This window comes from Helianthus annuus, chromosome 9 (assembly GCF_002127325.2).
Source record: "Helianthus annuus cultivar XRQ/B chromosome 9, HanXRQr2.0-SUNRISE, whole genome shotgun sequence".
In the NCBI taxonomy this organism is placed as follows: Eukaryota; Viridiplantae; Streptophyta; class Magnoliopsida; order Asterales; family Asteraceae; genus Helianthus; species Helianthus annuus.
Window position 1 is genome coordinate 181952651 of NC_035441.2, and position 18851 is coordinate 181971501.

General features: G+C 33.7%; 1 long non-coding RNA gene across 1 annotated transcript; it reads left to right on the plus strand.

Moving 5' to 3' along the window:
- The first annotated feature begins 245 nt into the window (after window positions 1–245).
- Window positions 246–835, plus strand: LOC110875081. Its single transcript, XR_004868144.1, has 3 exons — window positions 246–411; window positions 484–553; window positions 634–835. It is a non-coding gene; the product is annotated as an uncharacterized LOC110875081 (long non-coding RNA).
- The last annotated feature ends 18016 nt before the right edge of the window (window positions 836–18851 follow it).

The following is an 18851-nucleotide window of genomic DNA, read 5'->3' on the forward strand; positions in this document are numbered from 1 at the left end:
GAAACTTTTGAATTAGAAATGAAAAATAAAACTAATCAAAGGGGTTAAATTACCAAAGATTAAAACTTTAAAGTTAAATTGTCAAAGATTAAAACTTTAGGGTTAAAAATAAAAATTTCAATTTTTTTTTGAAAAACTCCCAAAGCTAAAAGTACAACAACATTATGCATAGTTATGTTGCTAGTTTATAGGTTTTTAATATCCATTACCTTTTTACCTAACACATTAACCTAAACTAACTATACACCACACGCATTCACAAACCTTCACCATTCTTATTTCTTTCACTATCTAGGGTTTCTTTTTTTCACAAATAATACGCCGTCGCAGTCTCGCCTATCAATCTCCCATCTTCGATCTCACCCTTCTTCCACCTTCCATCTCTGGTCAACGAAGGCTTTCTGTCCGACGGTAAGTTACGGTTCTGATTTATTTTATTTTTTCGAAAAAAAAACTACAGTAAAAGTAAGAAATTGATGGTAGATACTTGGCTAATCTTTGGTTTTTGAGTTTCGAATCTTCATCTGGATACTTTCAATTTCTGCTTCATAAGGTAACATGCTTTACTAGATTTGATATTATTGATACATTGTGTGTGTATATTATATATATTATGTTATTGCGAAATTGCAGGTTTGAAAGGTGGAATTGCAGGTTTAAAAGGGATGGATGTTTACAAGCGCTTATGGATGTTTATCGTTTTTATTGATTAATTGTCGAACTACTTTTGGATTTTATGTCTTGTTTTAAATGTTTGTGGTTTGTTTTGAAACTTTGATTTGTTTTGAATTGGTTACTGAACTGTTTAAATTTGAATGTTATTTGATGTTTTAGATGGTTGAATTGGTGGTTTGAAACAGGTTCACTCGTCATTTACACAGAAAAATGATTTTTTTTTGTTTTTTTTTTTTAATTTCGGATTATCCGTTTGGATGTCCGAATCCGAATCCGAAAGTTCGGATATCCGAAAATCGGATATCCGAACTTTCAGATTCGGATTCGGATGTCAATATCCGCTATCCGAAATTTTCGGATATCCGATTTTCGAATATCCGAAAAGCGGATAATCCGATGTTGAACACCCCTAGTCATGAATAACTTTTAACGTTTTATCAAATTTCAATTATTAGTGCCATGGATAACTTTTAATGATTTAGCTCTCATTCATCACTTATTTACTTATTTTAACCAACATTAGTTTATTAGAGTTAGATACTGTTGGTAATTTTAGTGTCATCAACGGTTTTAGGGTATTGGATTAATTTGTCAATCGAGGAAATAATATTAGAGATTAAACGAGTTTGGTGACGTAGGAGTGCGGGCTCAATTTAATCCTAATATTATTTGAGTTTGTTATATAAAATTAATTTACATGGCCTAATTAGTTTTAACTTAATATTGGTTTTAAACTTAATTATTTTTAAACATAATAATATAATCCAAATTAGTTGGTAACTAATGTTCTAAATTTAATATTGGGCCAATAAATTGAGATGTTTTTTTTGGGCCATATTATGAAGTCAGGGGAGACTTCTGGTGTTTTTCGATTGAACAGAACAAGGGACACGCACAAAAAGAAAAAGGCTCAACATACGTCAGTTTCTTGGTTACTGAGTGCGTTCTTTTCATCACAGAATCATCAAATCCAATTCCTTCAAGATTGATCTCTGTCTAATCCGATAAATCATTGCGTGTAACCCGCAAATAGGTTTATCTGATAGTTCTCATACGATTCAGAGATTAATCCAGGTTTTATTACAAACTTTGCAATTTCCATTCGGTTCCAGGTTTGTTAATTTCTTTGAATTCACTGTTCTAGACCAATTATACAACAAATATAAACCTATTTTAGGGTTCAGTTTGGTCATTGGTTGCGATTTCAAGTTTGAAAAATATTGTACAGTGAATATTTTTTAGTTCTGTAGTTTGTGAATTAACCCTAATTCACATGTTCTAGTGATTAATTTGGGTTTGTTTATCTTGATTTCATAAGTTTTTATTAAAGAAATCTAGTTTCATAAATTTTTATTTCTAGCAGTGAATTATTTTCTGGAATCTTTAGGGTTTATTTTGATTGGTTGAAAATCAAATTTAAGTACGGTGTCATATAATATTTTCATGGCATGAGATTTCAAAATTAATCTTATTTTACATGTACTTTGAATTTCGTGCATAATTGACTATTGATACAAATTGCAAAATTCTTCGTTTAAGTGGTGATTATATGATTTGAATTTTAATAGCAAAGTTTTACTTTAGTTCAGTTATATATGAAATTTCTTATCATCTGCTGCGACTAGATGATGGATTGATTTGATGAATTAACTAAAGGGTGGCTTGGAAATCATTTAATTAATTTAAAGTGGGTTTGTCAAATAATTTAGAAAGGTAGTGTACTTTATTTTATTTTGATCACTATCAAGTTTCAAATCAGTTGTTTTAAAATGGTTGAACGTGATGAGGCAAGTGGGAAGTTTAACAAGGGTAATGGTGATAAAAGAAAGTTTGATTGGGGTAATAATGATTCCAACAAGAAACCAAAAAGGGGTTGTTTGAGATGTGGCAAACCGGGTCATTTCAAGAAAGATTGCCGCGTGAAGCCTGCGGATGGAAACAAAAGTAACATAGCGGGTCCAAGTGGGTCAAAAGATGCAAATGCGTCACAAGGTACGCTTACTAATTCCACTCTAAGTTTGACAAAACCTATGAGTTTTGTAGTTGATTCAATTGGTCATTCGGTACATGTTAATTATTTACAAAACACAAAAATTGGATTTGATTTAAAGAAGCAAAATTTATTTTGTGATTTGGATAATAAACAAATAAAATGTAATGTTTCTAAATCAAACAAATTTAATACAAAGGTGCAGCCCGTTGGCTGTGGTGGTACACATATGGGGCAATTGGGCCAAATTACTAGAAGTGTACAAGTCGTGAAAAATCCCTCTGGGTGTGAAATAAATGACACCCGGTCTTCGGGTTTGTTATTGGACTCAAAAAGTCCAATGGTTTATAAACATAATTCGGTTGAGAATTATGTATCATTTATTTCTGAATCCTTTTATGTACAAGATGACATGCTTGCATGGTGGATTGACTCGGGTGCTACGAGTCATGTTTGCAAGGATCTCAAATGGTTTGAGGAATTTGAACCACTTGAGGATGGATCTGTACTAAGGATGGGAAATGTTGCAACCGAGCCCATCAAAAGAGTTGGAAAAGTTAGACTTGTATTCACGTCTGGAAAACACTTGTTGTTAGATAATGTGTTGTATGTACCGGGGATTCGAAAGAATCTCTTATCCGGAATTGTATTAAACAATTGTGGTTATAAACAGGTCATTGAGTCGGATAAGTTTATCTTGTCTCGACATGGAACCTTTGTAGGATTTGGATATTTATGTAATGGCATGTTTATGCTTAATATTGATGTCCCGTTTGCTGTTGAATATGTTTGTATGGCATCTACATTCTCTAGTAATGTTAAGAATGATTCACGTATATGGCATGCTAGATTAGGTCATGTTAATTATCATAGGATGAAAGATATGTCTAAAATGAGCCTAATACATGCCTTTGACATGCAAAGCTCTAGTAAATGTCATACTTGTAAATTGACTAAAATTACTAGGAAACCGTTTAAAGATGTTAAAAGGGATTCTAAGGTATTAGAATTAATTCATTCTGATTTATGTGACTTTCATAGTACGCCCTCACTTGGAAATAAAAAGTATGTAGTCACTTTTATTGATGATGCCTCTAGGTTTTGTTATGTCTATCTGTTGCATTCAAAAGATGAAGCTCTTGAGAAATTCAAAATTTATAAACAAGAGGTAGAGCGACATCAAAGTTGTTTGATAAAGAACCTTCGTACTGATAGAGTTTGGGGTTGTAGAGCTGTTGTAAAGCTTACTGAACCAAAATTGAGAAACATAGGTGAAAGAGGCATTGATTGCATCTTTATTGGGTATGGTGAGCATTCCCCTGTTCATAGGTTCTATGTCACAGAACCAAATGACTATGTTTCTGTCCACACTGTGATTGAATCAAGAACTGCTGATTTTGGCAATGAGGATAGATTTTCTTCTGTGCCTAGACTAAAGGACATGCCTTATAGTTTGAAAACATCAGTTGTAACTGAGTTTGGTAATAACTCTGTTGGTACCAAAGATGTACCATCTACTAGTGCCAAACCTAGGAAGGGTACTAGGGTCAGGAAAGCCAAGTCTTTTGGCTCTGACTTTCATCTTTATTTGGTGGAAGGAACCAGGAATGGGGTTGAACATCAGTATCAATATTGTTTCAATATTGAGGACCCTAAGACATACAGTCAGGCAATGGCATCTAGGGATGTTGCTTTTTGGAAAGAAGCCATCCAAGATGAGATGGATTCTATCATGCATAATAATACATGGAAATTGACTGATTTGCCTCCTGGTTGCAAACCTTTGGGTTGCAAATGGATTTTCAAAAGAAAGATGAAAGTTGATGGTAGCATAGATAAGTTTAAAGCCAGGTTGGTTATCCAAGGCTTTAGACAAAAGGAAGGAATAGATTTCTTTGATACCTATGCTCCTGTTGCACGAATTTCCACCGTAAGGCTTCTTTTAGCTCTTGCCTCAATTCATAACTTGGTAATTCACCAAATGGATGTCAAGACCGCGTTCTTGAATGGTGAATTGGATGAAGAGGTATACATGAAACAACCTGAGGGTTTTGTATTACTTGGACAAGAGCACAAGGTGTGTAAACTCGTCAAATCGTTATATGGTTTGAAACAAGCACCTAGGCAATGGCATAAAAAAATTGATGAGGTGATCTTATCTCATGGTTTTCTTCTAAACCAGGCTGATAAGTGTGTCTATAGTAGATTTGAATCCTCCGGTAAAGGAGTGATTATTTGTCTATATGTAGATGATATGTTGATCTTTGGCACTGACCAAGATCAGGTTAATAAGACAAAGACATTGTTGTCTTCTTGTTTTGAAATGAAGGATATGGGGGAGGCGGATGTGATCCTTAGAATAAGGATTAAAAGGAGTAACAATGGTATTACCATGACACAGTCTCATTACATTGAGAAAGTGTTGAAGAAATTCAATCATTATAATTGTTCTCCTGTTAGCACTCCTCTAGATCCGAGCATCCGGTTAATGCCCAATTCTGGTGATTCAGTTTCACAATTAGAGTATTCTAAGGTCATTGGATGTTTGATGTATGCTATGATTAGCACAAGGCCTGACATAGCTTATGCTGTGGGTAAGTTGAGCAGATTTACTAGTAATCCTAGTGCTCAACACTGGCAAGCAGTGAACAGACTGCTAAAGTACCTAAAAGGAACCATGCACTTTGGTTTATGCTATTCAGGTTTTCCTTCAGTTATAGAAGGGTACTCTGATGCAAGTTGGATAAATAATAAGGAAGATCATTCCTCCACAAGTGGATGGGTGTTCTTACTTGGTGGGGGTGCTATCTCCTGGGCTTCAAAGAAACAAACTTGCATCACCGATTCAACTATGGAATCTGAGTTTGTGGCTTTCGCTGTAGCTGCTAAAGAAGCGGAGTGGCTCAGAAATTTGATATATGAGATTCCATTATGGTCGAAACCGATTTCACCAATCTCTATCAGGTGTGATGGTGCAGCTACATTGGCTAAGGCATATAGTCAAGTGTACAATGGGAAGTCTAGACACTTAGGTGTTAAACATAGTATGATTAGAGAATTAATCATGAATGGGGTGATATCCGTTGAGTTTGTTAGATCTGAGCTTAATTTAGCTGATCATCTAACCAAAGGGTTAGGAATAGATCTCGTGAAGAAATCAGCTAAAGGGATGGGTTTAAAGTCCATTTTAAATATCTTATGTCAAGACACCCAATTCCCATCTAATACAACGTTAGATGCAGAATTCAATGCGGAAATCTTGTCATAATGATATTGGAACACATTAGCAAATCATCCCAAGGTATGTGTTCAGACTGCAAGATAAAGTAGGTTGAAGTTGAACTTCTTAATAGTTCATTGATAAATTGCAGTGCAGGTGCAAGAGTAATGAACTACCTATAAGAATATGAAGTTTAGCCGCTTCAAGAAGCTTTGGACTTGAGCTTTGATATATTCTTTGAAGGATTAGGACACAGGCTAGTAAAATATTGTGTCAAGTGGAATTTGGATTTGTAAACATTTGTGTATATTACCTACATGTATTTAAATGGATAACATGGGTTCAATCCATAGAGACACCCTGTTATTCTAATATTTGTAACGTGTAATATACTATGTGAAAATTCAATCCTCATGACATTTTCATTATGCATGCGTTTGTGTTTCTGTGAGGACGGTTAAGTTAATTATGGATACCACTAAAATGGGGGAGGAATGTTGGTAATTTTAGTGTCATCAACGGTTTTAGGGTATTGGATTAACTTGTCAATCGAGGAAATAATATTAGAGATTAAACGAGTTTGGTGACGTAGGAGTGCGGGCTCAATTTAATCCTAATATTATTTGAGTTTGTTATATAAAATTAATTTACATGGCCTAATTAGTTTTAACTTAATATTGGTTTTAAACTTAATTATTTTTAAACATAATAATATAATCCAAATTAGTTGGTAACTAATGTTCTAAATTTAATATTGGGCCAATAAATTGAGATGTTTTTTTTGGGCCATATTATGAAGTCAGGGGAGACTTCTGGTGTTTTTCGATTGAACAGAACAAGGGACACGCACAAAAAGAAAAAGGCTCAACATACGTCAGTTTCTTGGTTACTGAGTGCGTTCTTTTCATCACAGAATCATCAAATCCAATTCCTTCAAGAGTGATCTCTGTCTAATCCGATAAATCATTGCGTGTAACCCGCAAATAGGTTTATCTGATAGTTCTCATACGATTCAGAGATTAATACAGGTTTTATTACAAACTTTGCAATTTCCATTCGGTTCCAGGTTTGTTAATTTCTTTGAATTCAATGTTCTAGACCAATTATACAACAAAGATAAACCTATTTTAGGGTTCAATTTGGTCATTGGTTGTGATTTCAAGTTTGAAAAATATTGTACAGTGAATATTTTTCAGTTCTGTAGTTTGTGAATTAACCCTAATTCACATGTTCTAGTGATTAATTTGGGTTTGTTTATCTTGATTTCACAAGTTTTTATTATAGAAATCTAGTTTCATAAATTTTTATTTCTAGCAGTGAATTACTTTCTGGAATCTTTAGGGTTTATTTTGATTGGTTGAAAATCAAATTTAAGTACGGTGTCATATAATATTTTCATGGCATGAGATTTCAAAATTAATCTTATTTTACATGTACTTTGAATTTCGTGCATACTGCTTTTGACTATTGATACAAATTGCAAAATTCCTTTGTTTAAGTGGTGATTATATGATTTGAATTTTAATAGCAAAGTTTTACTTTAGTTCAGTTATATATGAAATTTCTTATCATCTGCTGCGGCTAGATGATGGATTGATTTGATGAATTAACTAAAGGGTGGCTTGGAAATCATTTAATTATTTTAAAGTGGGTTTGTCAAATAATTTAGAAAGGTAGTGTACTTTATTTTATTTTGATCACTATCAAGTTTCAAATCAGTTGTTTTAAAATGGTTGAACGTGATGAGGCAAGTGGGAAGTTTAACAAGGGTAACGGTGATAAAAGAAAGTTTGATTGGGGTAATAATGATTCCAACAAGAAACCAAAAAGGGGTTGTTGGAGATGTGGCAAACCAGGTCATTTCAAGAAAGATTGCCGCGTGAAGCCTGCGGATGGAAACAAAAGTAACATAGCGGGTCCAGGTGGGTCAAAAGATGCAAATGCTTCACAAGGTACGCTTACTAATTCCACTCTAAGTTTGACAAAACCTATGAGTTTTGTAGTTGATTCAATTGGTCATTCGGTACATGTTAATTATTTACAAAACACAAAAATTGGATTTGATTTAAAGAAGCAAAATTTATTTTGTGATTTGGATCATAAACAAATAAAATGTAATGTTTCTAAATCAAACAAATTTAATACAAAAGTGCAGCCCGTTGGCTGTGGTGGTACACATATGGGGCAATTGGGCCAAATTACTAGAAGTGTACAAGTCGGGAAAAATCCCTCTGGGTGTGAAATAAATGAAACCCGGTCTTCGGGTTTGTTATTGGACTCAAAAAGTCCAATGGTTTATAAACATAATTCGGTTGAGAATTATGTATCATTTATTTCTGAATCCTTTTATGTACAAGATGACATGCTTGCATGGTGGGTTGACTCGGGTGCTACGATTCATGTTTGCAAGGATCTCAAATGGTTTGAGGAATTTGAACCACTTGAGGATGGATCTGTACTAAGGATGGGAAATGTTGCAACCGAGCCCATCAAAGGAGTTGGAAAAGTTAGACTTGTATTCACGTCTGGAAAACACTTGTTGTTAGATAATGTGTTGTATGTACCGGGGATTCGAAAGAATCTCTTATCCGGAATTGTATTAAACAATTGTGGTTATAAACAAGTCATTGAGTCGGATAAGTTTATCTTGTCTCGACATGGAACCTTTGTAGGATTTGGATATTTATGTAATGGCATGTTTATGCTTAATATTGATGTCCCGTTTGCTGTTGAATCTGTTTGTATGGCATCTACATTCTCTAGTAATGTTAAGAATGATTCACGTATATGGCATGCTAGATTAGGTCATGTTAATTATCATAGGATGAAAGATATGTCTAAAACGAGCCTAATACCTGCCTTTGACATGCAAAGCTCTAGTAAATGTCATACTTGTAAATTGACTAAAATTACTAGGAAACCGTTTAAAGATGTTAAAAGGGATTCTAAGGTATTAGAATTAATTCATTCTGATTTATGTGACTTTCATAGTACGCCCTCACTTGGAAATAAAAAGTATGTAGTCACCTTTATTGATGATGCCTCTAGGTTTTGTTATGTCTATCTGTTGCATTCAAAAGATGAAGCTCTTGAGAAATTCAAAATTTATAAACAAGAGGTAGAGCGACATCAAAGTTGTTTGATAAAGAACCTTCGTACTGATAGAGGTGGAGAGTATTATGATCCAGTTTACTTTCAGTCTACTGGTATAATACATCAAACCACTGCTCCTTATACACCACAACAAAATGGTGTATCAGAGAGGAAGAATAGGACTTTGAAAGAAATGGTTAGTTCCATGTTATCCTATTCTGGGTTAAGTGAAGGTTTCTGGGGTGAGGCTATGTTAACGGCCTGTTATTTGTTGAATAGAGTTCCTAATAAAAAGTCTAAAGTAACCCCATATGAACTCTGGTACAAAAAGGCACCAAACTTGAGTCATCTTAGAGTTTGGGGTTGTAGAGCTGTTGTAAAGCTTACTGAACCAAAATTGAGAAACATAGGTGAAAGAGGCATTGATTGCATCTTTATTGGGTATGGTGAGAATTCCCCTATTCATAGGTTCTATGTCACAGAACCAAATGACTATGTTTCTGTCCACACTGTGATTGAATCAAGAACTGCTGATTTTGGCAATGAGGATAGATTTTCTTCTGTGCCTAGACTAAAGGACATGCCTTATAGTTTGAAAACATCAGTTGTAACTGAGTTTGGTAATAACTCTGTTGGTACCAAAGATGTACCATCTACTAGTGCCAAACCTAGGAAGGGTACTAGGGTCAGGAAAGCCAAGTCTTTTGGCTCTGACTTTCATCTTTATTTGGTGGAAGGAACCAGGAATGGGGTTGAACATCAGTATCAATATTGTTTCAATATTGAGGACCCTAAGACATACAGTCAGGCAATGGCATCTAGGGATGTTGCTTTCTGGAAAGAAGCCATCCAAGATGAGATGGATTCTATCATGCATAATAATACATGGAAATTGACTGATTTGCCTCCTGGTTGCAAACCTTTGGGTTGCAAATGGATTTTCAAAAGAAAGATGAAAGTTGATGGTAGCATAGATAAGTTTAAAGCCAGGTTGGTTATCCAAGGCTTTAGACAAAAGGAAGGAATAGATTTCTTTGATACCTATGCTCCTGTTGCACGAATTTCCACTGTAAGGCTTCTTTTAGCTCTTGCCTCCATTCATAACTTGGTAATTCACCAAATGGATGTCAAGACCGCGTTCTTGAATGGTGAATTGGATGAAGAGGTATACATGAAACAACCTGAGGGTTTTGTATTACTTGGACAAGAGCACAAGGTGTGTAAACTCGTCAAATCATTATATGGTTTGAAACAAGCACCTAAGCAATGGCATAAAAAATTTGATGAGGTGATCTTATCTCATGGTTTTCTTCTAAACCAGGCTGATAAGTGTGTCTATAGCAGATTTGAATCCTCCGGTAAAGGAGTGATTATTTGTCTATATGTAGATGATATGTTGATCTTTGGCACTGACCAAGATCAGGTTGATAAGACAAAGAAATTGTTGTCTTCTTGTTTTGAAATGAAGGATTTGGGGGAGGCGGATGTGATCCTTGGAATAAGGATTAAAAGGAGTAACAATGGTATTACCATGACACAGTCTCATTACATTGAGAAAGTGTTGAAGAAATTCAATCATTATAATTGTTCTCCTGTTAGGACTCTTCTAGATCCGAGCATCCGGTTAATGCCCAATTCTGGTGATTCAGTTTCACAATTAGAGTATTCTAAGGTCATTGGATGTTTGATGTATGCTATGATTAGCACAAGGCCTAACATAGCTTATGTTGTGGGTAAGTTGAGCAGATTTACTAGTAATCCTAGTGCTCAACACTGGCAAGCAGTGAACAGACTGCTAAAGTACCTAAAAGGAACCATGCACTTTGGTTTATGCTATTCAGGTTTTCCTTCAGTTATAGAAGGGTACTCTGATGCAAGTTGGATAAATAATAAGGAAGATCATTCCTCCACAAGTGGATGGGTGTTCTTACTTGGTGGGGGTGCTATCTCATGCGCTTCAAAGAAACAAACTTGCATCACTGATTCAACTATGGAATCTGAGTTTGTGGCTTTAGCTGCAGCTGGTAAAGAAGCGGAGTGGCTCAGAAATTTGATCTATGAGATTCCATTATGGTCGAAACCGATATCACCAATCTCTATCAGGTGTGATAGTGCAGCTACATTGGCTAAGGCATATAGTCAAGTGTACAATGGGAAGTCTAGACACTTAGGTGTTAGACATAGTATGATTAGAGAATTAATCATGAATGGGGTGATATGCGTTGAGTTTGTTAGATCTGAGCTTAATTTAGCTGATCATCTAACCAAAGGGTTAGGAAGAGATCTCGTGAAGAAATCAGCTAAAGGGATGGGTTTAAAGTCCATTTTAAATATCTTATGTCAAGACACCCAATTCCCATCTAATACAACGTTAGATGCAGAATTCAATGCGGAAAGCTTGTCATAACGATATTGGAACACATTAGCAAATCATCCCAAGGTATGTGTTCAGACTGCAAGATAAAGTAGGTTGAAGTTGAACTTCTTAATAGTTCATTGATAAATTGCAGTGTAGGTGCAAGAGTAATGAACTACCTATAAGAATATGAAGTTTAGCCGCTTCAAGAAGCTTTGGACTTGAGCTTTGATATATTCTTTGAGGGATTAGGACACAGGCTAGTAAAATATTGTGTCAAGTGGAATTTGGATTTGTAAACGTTTGTGTATATTACCTACATGTATTTAAATGGATAACATGGGTTCAATCCATAGAGACACCCTGTTATTCTAATATTTGTAACGTGTAATATACTATGTGAAAATTCAATCCTCAGGACATTTTCATTATGCATGCGTTTGTGTTTCTGTGAGGACGATTAAGTTAATTATGGATACCACTAAAATGGGGGAGGAATGTTGGTAATTTTAGTGTCATCAACGGTTTTAGGGTATTGGATTAACTTGTCAATCGAGGAAATAATATTAGAGATTAAACGAGTTTGGTGACGCAGGAGTGCGGGCTCAATTTAATCCTAATATTATTTGAGTTTGTTATATAAAATTAATTTACATGGCCTAATTAGTTTTAACTTAATATTGGTTTTAAACTTAATTATTTTTAAACATAATAATATAATCCAAATTAGTTGGTAACTAATGTTCTAAATTTAATATTGGGCCAATAAATTGAGATGGTTTTTTTGGGCCATATTATGAAGTCAGGGGAGACTTCTGGTGTTTTTCGATTGAACAGAACAAGGGACACGCACAAAAAGAAAAAGGCTCAACATACGTCAGTTTCTTGGTTACTGAGTGCGTTCTTTTCATCACAGAATCATCAAATCCAATTCCTTCAAGAGTGATCTCTGTCTAATCCGATAAATCATTGCGTGTAACCCGCAAATAGGTTTATCTGATAGTTCTCATACGATTCAGAGATTAATCCAGGTTTTATTACAAACTTTGCAATTTCCATTCGGTTCCAGGTTTGTTAATTTCTTTGAATTCACTGTTCTAGACCAATTATACAACAGATACCACCGTAGAGTGTCTTAACCCGTATCATAACATAACTTAAATCTCTTTAATTTACATGAGTTGAAAATTATAAACCCCTCTAAGGGAGGCAGGTAACGCTCGTTAAAGGGGAAGGGTTGGCGCGCCCCATGCCCATCAACCAATCAAACTGCATTCTTTTGTGTTTGTTAGATTTTAATATTATTTTTAGTAAGTATGAAAATTTGGAAAATCATTACGCATTAACGGTGGAAAAAATGGGTAAGAGCTCATGTCTACGTGACAATGACCTTTTGACGTGACAAACTGATAGTGATAATTTATGAAATCATAACACTTAGCTTAACTAGTTTAATAAATGCGCATTAACTAGTTTATTTTTTGTTAACGGCAAATGTTACTCACTCTACTTTTACACCAATTACTCTAAAATATCCCCTTTGCTCAGGTTTGATTTTGAGACCTCTCTCATAAGAGGCATGTGGCTCTACCAAGTGGGCTAGCCTCACATTGGCTCTTTATATATTTAAAAATAAAAAAAATATACGCACCATAAGTAGAGGTGTAAGACAAACCGGTCTGGAACCATAGAACCGGACCTGACCCAGCCTGCTATCACACACAAGCTGGTTTGGCTCTAGCCCTGACCCGACGGTTTGGTACATAATCGTGGTTTCTATGGGTCAAATTGGTTTGGGATCAATAGGTTTTGAACCCCGTCAAACCCTTTTTTGGGGCCAACCTGGTTTTAAATTCGATCTAAATAGGTTTGAGTGGATTGGGGTTTTCAACCCTAAAACCGATTCTCAAACCGAACCCGTTTGGCCCAAACCGGTTTAGGCCCAACACAAAAAAAAAACTCGGCTTGGTTTATAAACCCAACCGTTTGTGCCCAACCCGGGTATTTGTACACCTCTAACCATAGTGATAAGACATTAGACATAATGTAAGTGTGATGGGACCACCAATGAAAATAACGGTTAGGGGCCCATTTATGACGAGCCCACATACTATGACTGCGTATGATTGAATCCATATGCTATTCGCATGGGTGATAAACAAAGTAAACAAAAAATGTGGGTGGTGATCTAGAGTTATAACGCATACACGTAAACATCTATATATCACATTAGGTTGTAGACTTGTAGTTATTGCCACCAAGAATTTAGCATCACATGAAGAAATGTGATGGATTGACACCACAATAAAAACACACATGTAGATATAAATATATTATAGCCTGTAATGATGTGGATGAAACAATATAACGAGTTAAATGTTTATTGAATAGTTAGTTAGTTACACATTAATTGATGATGGTACTTTGTATAATAATTGGGTTATGATAATGGGTTTTGGATATCTAGGACATTATACAAGATATAAGTTTCTTTTTAATTTTTATTTATGTTATCTTATTGTCAAGGGCTAAAACTTGTTGATTTTGTTTGTTCCACGAATCGTTGTGATACCACATCGTTTTGGCGAGTATAGGGGTGGCTTCTAACACATAATAAAATTAATCATATTTTAGGTTGTCGTATTTAACTCGATTGATAAACGGTTCGTGTTTAGGTTGACATATATTTACAAGTCAACCCACCAATCCATTTAACACATATATTACAACCCACCAACTCCTATAACACATTTACAACTTGCTACAACCCACTTTGTAAGCTCATTAATCCTTTTTCCACTTTGTAGCTCATTAATCTGTTTTATTCATTTGGTTGTGTTTGAATGTTTTTAAATGTTTATAGGTTAGGGCTTTGTCTCTAATACGAATACATATATGTGTTGCGTTTGGATTTGACGATTCAACTCGTAATATGACACGACTGATTCCCCTAGCCCTCACTTTATGTGAAGACAACACTAATAATATACTAACGTTATAAAAAATACAATAATTTAATGCAGGTAATATACTATAAAATGCTTTTTTATATTTATTACAAATATACGAGCGTATGACACGTTTATTAAATATAAACACATATATATTTGAACTCGTAATTTTTTTCAAGTGGCGATTAATTCAGAAGCTAACATGGTTAAAATGAGGATAAAATCAAGATAAGACTATTATGTGTTGTAGGGGGAAAAGAATGTTGTCACATATGCATCACGCAAATACAAAACTTCTACTTTTCAATCTTGTTGTGGGCTTCGCACCACGTCGCAAGCCCAACTGCAGACACGCCTCAGACTGGCTTCCACGCCACCCCGTGGCAGTGTTTGGTGCCCGCACCATTTCACCGTGGCAGAGCTTCCACGTCCACAATGAATAGCCTAAGATCAAGATGTCCATTGAGAAAGGTTTGTGTGATTCTTCATTGTAAACATCTATGACCAACTTTATATATTAATCCGTAATGGTGATCAATACTCAACTAACCAGAAGCACAAAATTGATCACTACCTAAATTAGTAAGACAAGTATTAATAATCCATTCCAAGTTATAACAAGGAAGAAATGTACATGATCTCTATCTCATTAGAGAGACGTTATGGTAATCGCTATCAAGATTAGCGTGAGATGAATAGAACTTGTACAATTTTTATATTATATTATCTTTTTATTATAACAACAACAACAAAAAAAATTTGGTATGAATTAACATAAAACATAAATATAAGGCAATAATCACTAAAATAAAAGGGTTATTGGATTTTATCACCCATAACTATTGGCTATTGGCAGATGCCATCCTCAGTTATCACTTTGACGTCCGCCACCTTCAACTTAACACTTAGCATGTTCTGTCACCACGTCGTTAACTGATCACTAACTTTTGATCATGTTACTACACTTTTTGGGGTATCATAGGGATCTTGGGAAGGTTTTAAGGATCTTAGGACACCCCCAAAAGTATAGTAACATGATCAAAAGTTAGTGATTTGGTGACAGAACACACTAAGTGTTAAGTTAGGGGTGACGGGCGTCAAAATTATAGTTGGTGGTGGCAGCGGCCAATGACCAATAGTTAAGGGTGATAAAATCCAATAACCCAAAATAAAATTTAATAAAATCTATACTATATAATAAAAGAAACCTATTTTGGGACACTTGTCATTTTCTTATTTAATTGATTAAAATTATTAATAATACTAAAAATAATAATATTTAATCTAAATTAATACAAATTCTTATTATTAATAATATTTAATCAAATCTAAAATCTAATCAAATACTAATACTAATACTAATAGTAATATATAAAAATAATCGTGAGTTTATTTCCGAGATATATCATCGGATAAAACGTAAGTTTTTCTTATAACTTATCCTAACTTCTTAACATTAAAAGCTTAATAATTGTTTATTTATTTTTGTTTATTCAATGTTTTAACTTTTTTTGGTATTTCATTACGAGTAAACTGTCATTTTGGTCCTCAAGATTTGATCACTTTTGCCACTTTATTCCAAAATTCAAACCTTTTGCATCTGACGCGGGGTTTTTAAAATTTAACTTTTATTATTTATTATACAAAGTTACATTTATATAACCCGTGTAATACACGAAGTTTTTAAAGATATAATTTTTTTATCATTTGCTATGTAAAATTAGATTTATTCAACACGTGTAATACACTGGGTTTTTAGGGATATAATTTTTTTTATTTGTTAGATTTTTCAACCCGACTATACACGAGTTTTTTAAAGATACGATATTTTTAGTATTTAATATACAAAACTATATTTATTTAATCTGTGTAATACATATGGTTAGATCTATTCAACACGTGTAATATAAGGGGTTTTTAAGGATGTAATTTTTATCAATTGGTAGATTTATTCAACCCGATTATACATGGGTTTTTTAAAAATACGATTTTTTAGTATTAGTATACAAAATTACATTTATTTAATCTGTGTAATACACATGGTTTTTAAAGATATAACTTTTTTTATTATTTGATATATAAAATTACATTTAATTAACCCGTACAATATGTGAGTTTCATAAAGATATAACTTTTTATTATTTAATATATAAAATTACATTTATTCAACCCGTGTAATACACGGGGTTCTAACCTAGTAACATATAAATAAAGGGGATGATTAAACATTTTTGTAAAACAAATACACACATCAGATAAAAAATAAAAATAAAAAGTACATTACTCGTAATACTATGCTATTATATTTTTAAGCAATAGTAATAATAATAAGACATATGTAACAATTTTAAAAATTGATGAAAAGCTAAGTAAAAAAGATAAGAAAGCAAACTAAAAGCATAAGTTAGTTGAGCTTTTTAGTGGGAATCTATCGTACTCCTACTCCTAAACTACATCTCAAACATTCCACTTGCCTAAGATATAACTTAAGATTAGTGTCATCACTCAAAATTCTTAAAACATTTTGGGTTTAGGGCGAGTAAAAAAAGCACCCTCCTATTATAGATAATCAATAATTTCATATTAAAAAAACGATAATATGACAAAAATTGCTATAAATTTGTAATGAGTTTTAATTGTTGATTTTTTTTATTTAATTGTTTAATAATTTGAGTACTTTGGCTTTGGGTCTTGTATTAATTGAGATTAAATATGCATTTTTAAAAAAATACATATAATATATTTTTTTAGAAAAAAACTAGTCAGAAAGACAGGATCCGAAACATCGTTATGATCTCCCCCGAAGTTGGCCCCATGGGCGAAGCTTTTAAGGGGCGGGAGGGGACGATTGACCCCCTGAATTTTTTGCTCAGTAGTGGAGAGTATGTAGTTTTCGTATATAAATTTTTTGGTATATACGTTTCCGACCACCTATTTTATAAAAATTTTTAGGTCCGATGACTTCTGTCTTCCTCTTAATCAGAAATCTCAAACTTCACTACTAGTTGGCCTCCTTAGAACTACTAGTTGGCCTCCTTAATCAGAAATCTCAAACTTCACTACTAGTTGGCCTCCTTAGAACTTCTCATAATGGTGTCCCTTCTCCCACCGGGCTACCAACCGGAGTGAGTAGCTGAAATATTTTATTTTTTATGACATTATTAAATTTCAAAATCACATTTAGCAAATCGAAGTCCTTTCCATATATTTATATGTCCAGTTTACTTTTTTGACGGAAGTTCAATTTAGTTGACATCACATGCCTAGCCTAGATAGGGTAGGTGTCAAATTGTAACTAGAAGCACTATGTAATATCATATAAAAATATCTTGTAACATAAAAGAATGCTAATGAATGTTGTTACCTACACATCACATTATAGCCTCTTGTATATTTGTATATTAGGAGTAAAATTAGGTTTAGCGGTCATTAAATTCTGGTTTTGATTCTCACAAGAAAGTTTTATTATTTTTTTGGGTTTCCTTCTAAATTGTTGTATAGACATTATTGTCTAGTGAAGATGGATATGATAAGGTGGTCCTACTGGTGACACGATAATACCGTAATGGCCCGTCAATAGTCCAAATTTACCATTAAAAATGATGTTACTTATTCAAACACTTTTCCCTTTTTTTAGGTTTGCTTCCCATCTATAAATGGTGATACTTACTCGGACACTTCTTTTTTATAGGATTGCTTCCAATCTTTCTAAAATTACACGTATTTTTTGGTGAACCACCGGTGTTATAGTTAGGCGCACAATAGGAAGCATAAGTGCAATTTTAAGAAAAATGTAAGTTGCAAATCCAAAAAAAGCCTTACCACATATTAACTCTTAATAAATATTGTTGTATATGTGTCTTCAAAATGCTTACTTTGTACTCTCAAATTGTACGATAAAAAATGAAATAAAAATCGAACAAAATTAAAATCTAAAAGTGAAATCTGATTAGTACCTTATTCGAATCCGTGTTCGAATTGAATTCAAATTTATAATTTTGAACTGAGCGCTGAATAACTGAATTCTAGTTATATAGTATCTTTTATGGATTAGGATTAAATACAAAGACTCCTAAAAATAAAAAGTATACAAAGGCATCTAAAAATAAACCCACTACAAAAAAAAAAAAAAAAAAACTAAACACCCACCACCACCCAAAAACCTAACCCCCCATCACCCACAAAAAAAAAAAAAAAAAAAAAATAGCGGGGAGGGGGGGGGGTGTTTAGGATTTTGGGTGGTAGTGCGGTGGGGCTGGGTGTTTAGATTTTGGGTGGTGGTGTAGTGGGTTTAGGTTCTTAGACAATTGTCATTATATAAAGCCTTCTTACACTTCTTACAATTAGGAGTTTTTTGTAGAATAACTTAACCCTCTCTTTTATATAGAAATGCGTATATTATTTATTTATTTATTCAATATATATTATCTATATTGTTTTTTTTTTTTCTAGCATGATTGTCTATTATGAATCCATTCGAGTTGTAAACGGATTCAACTTTTTGAATATGGACTACAATTCAATTACCTACATAACCTGAAAATTTATCTGATAAACATCCACATT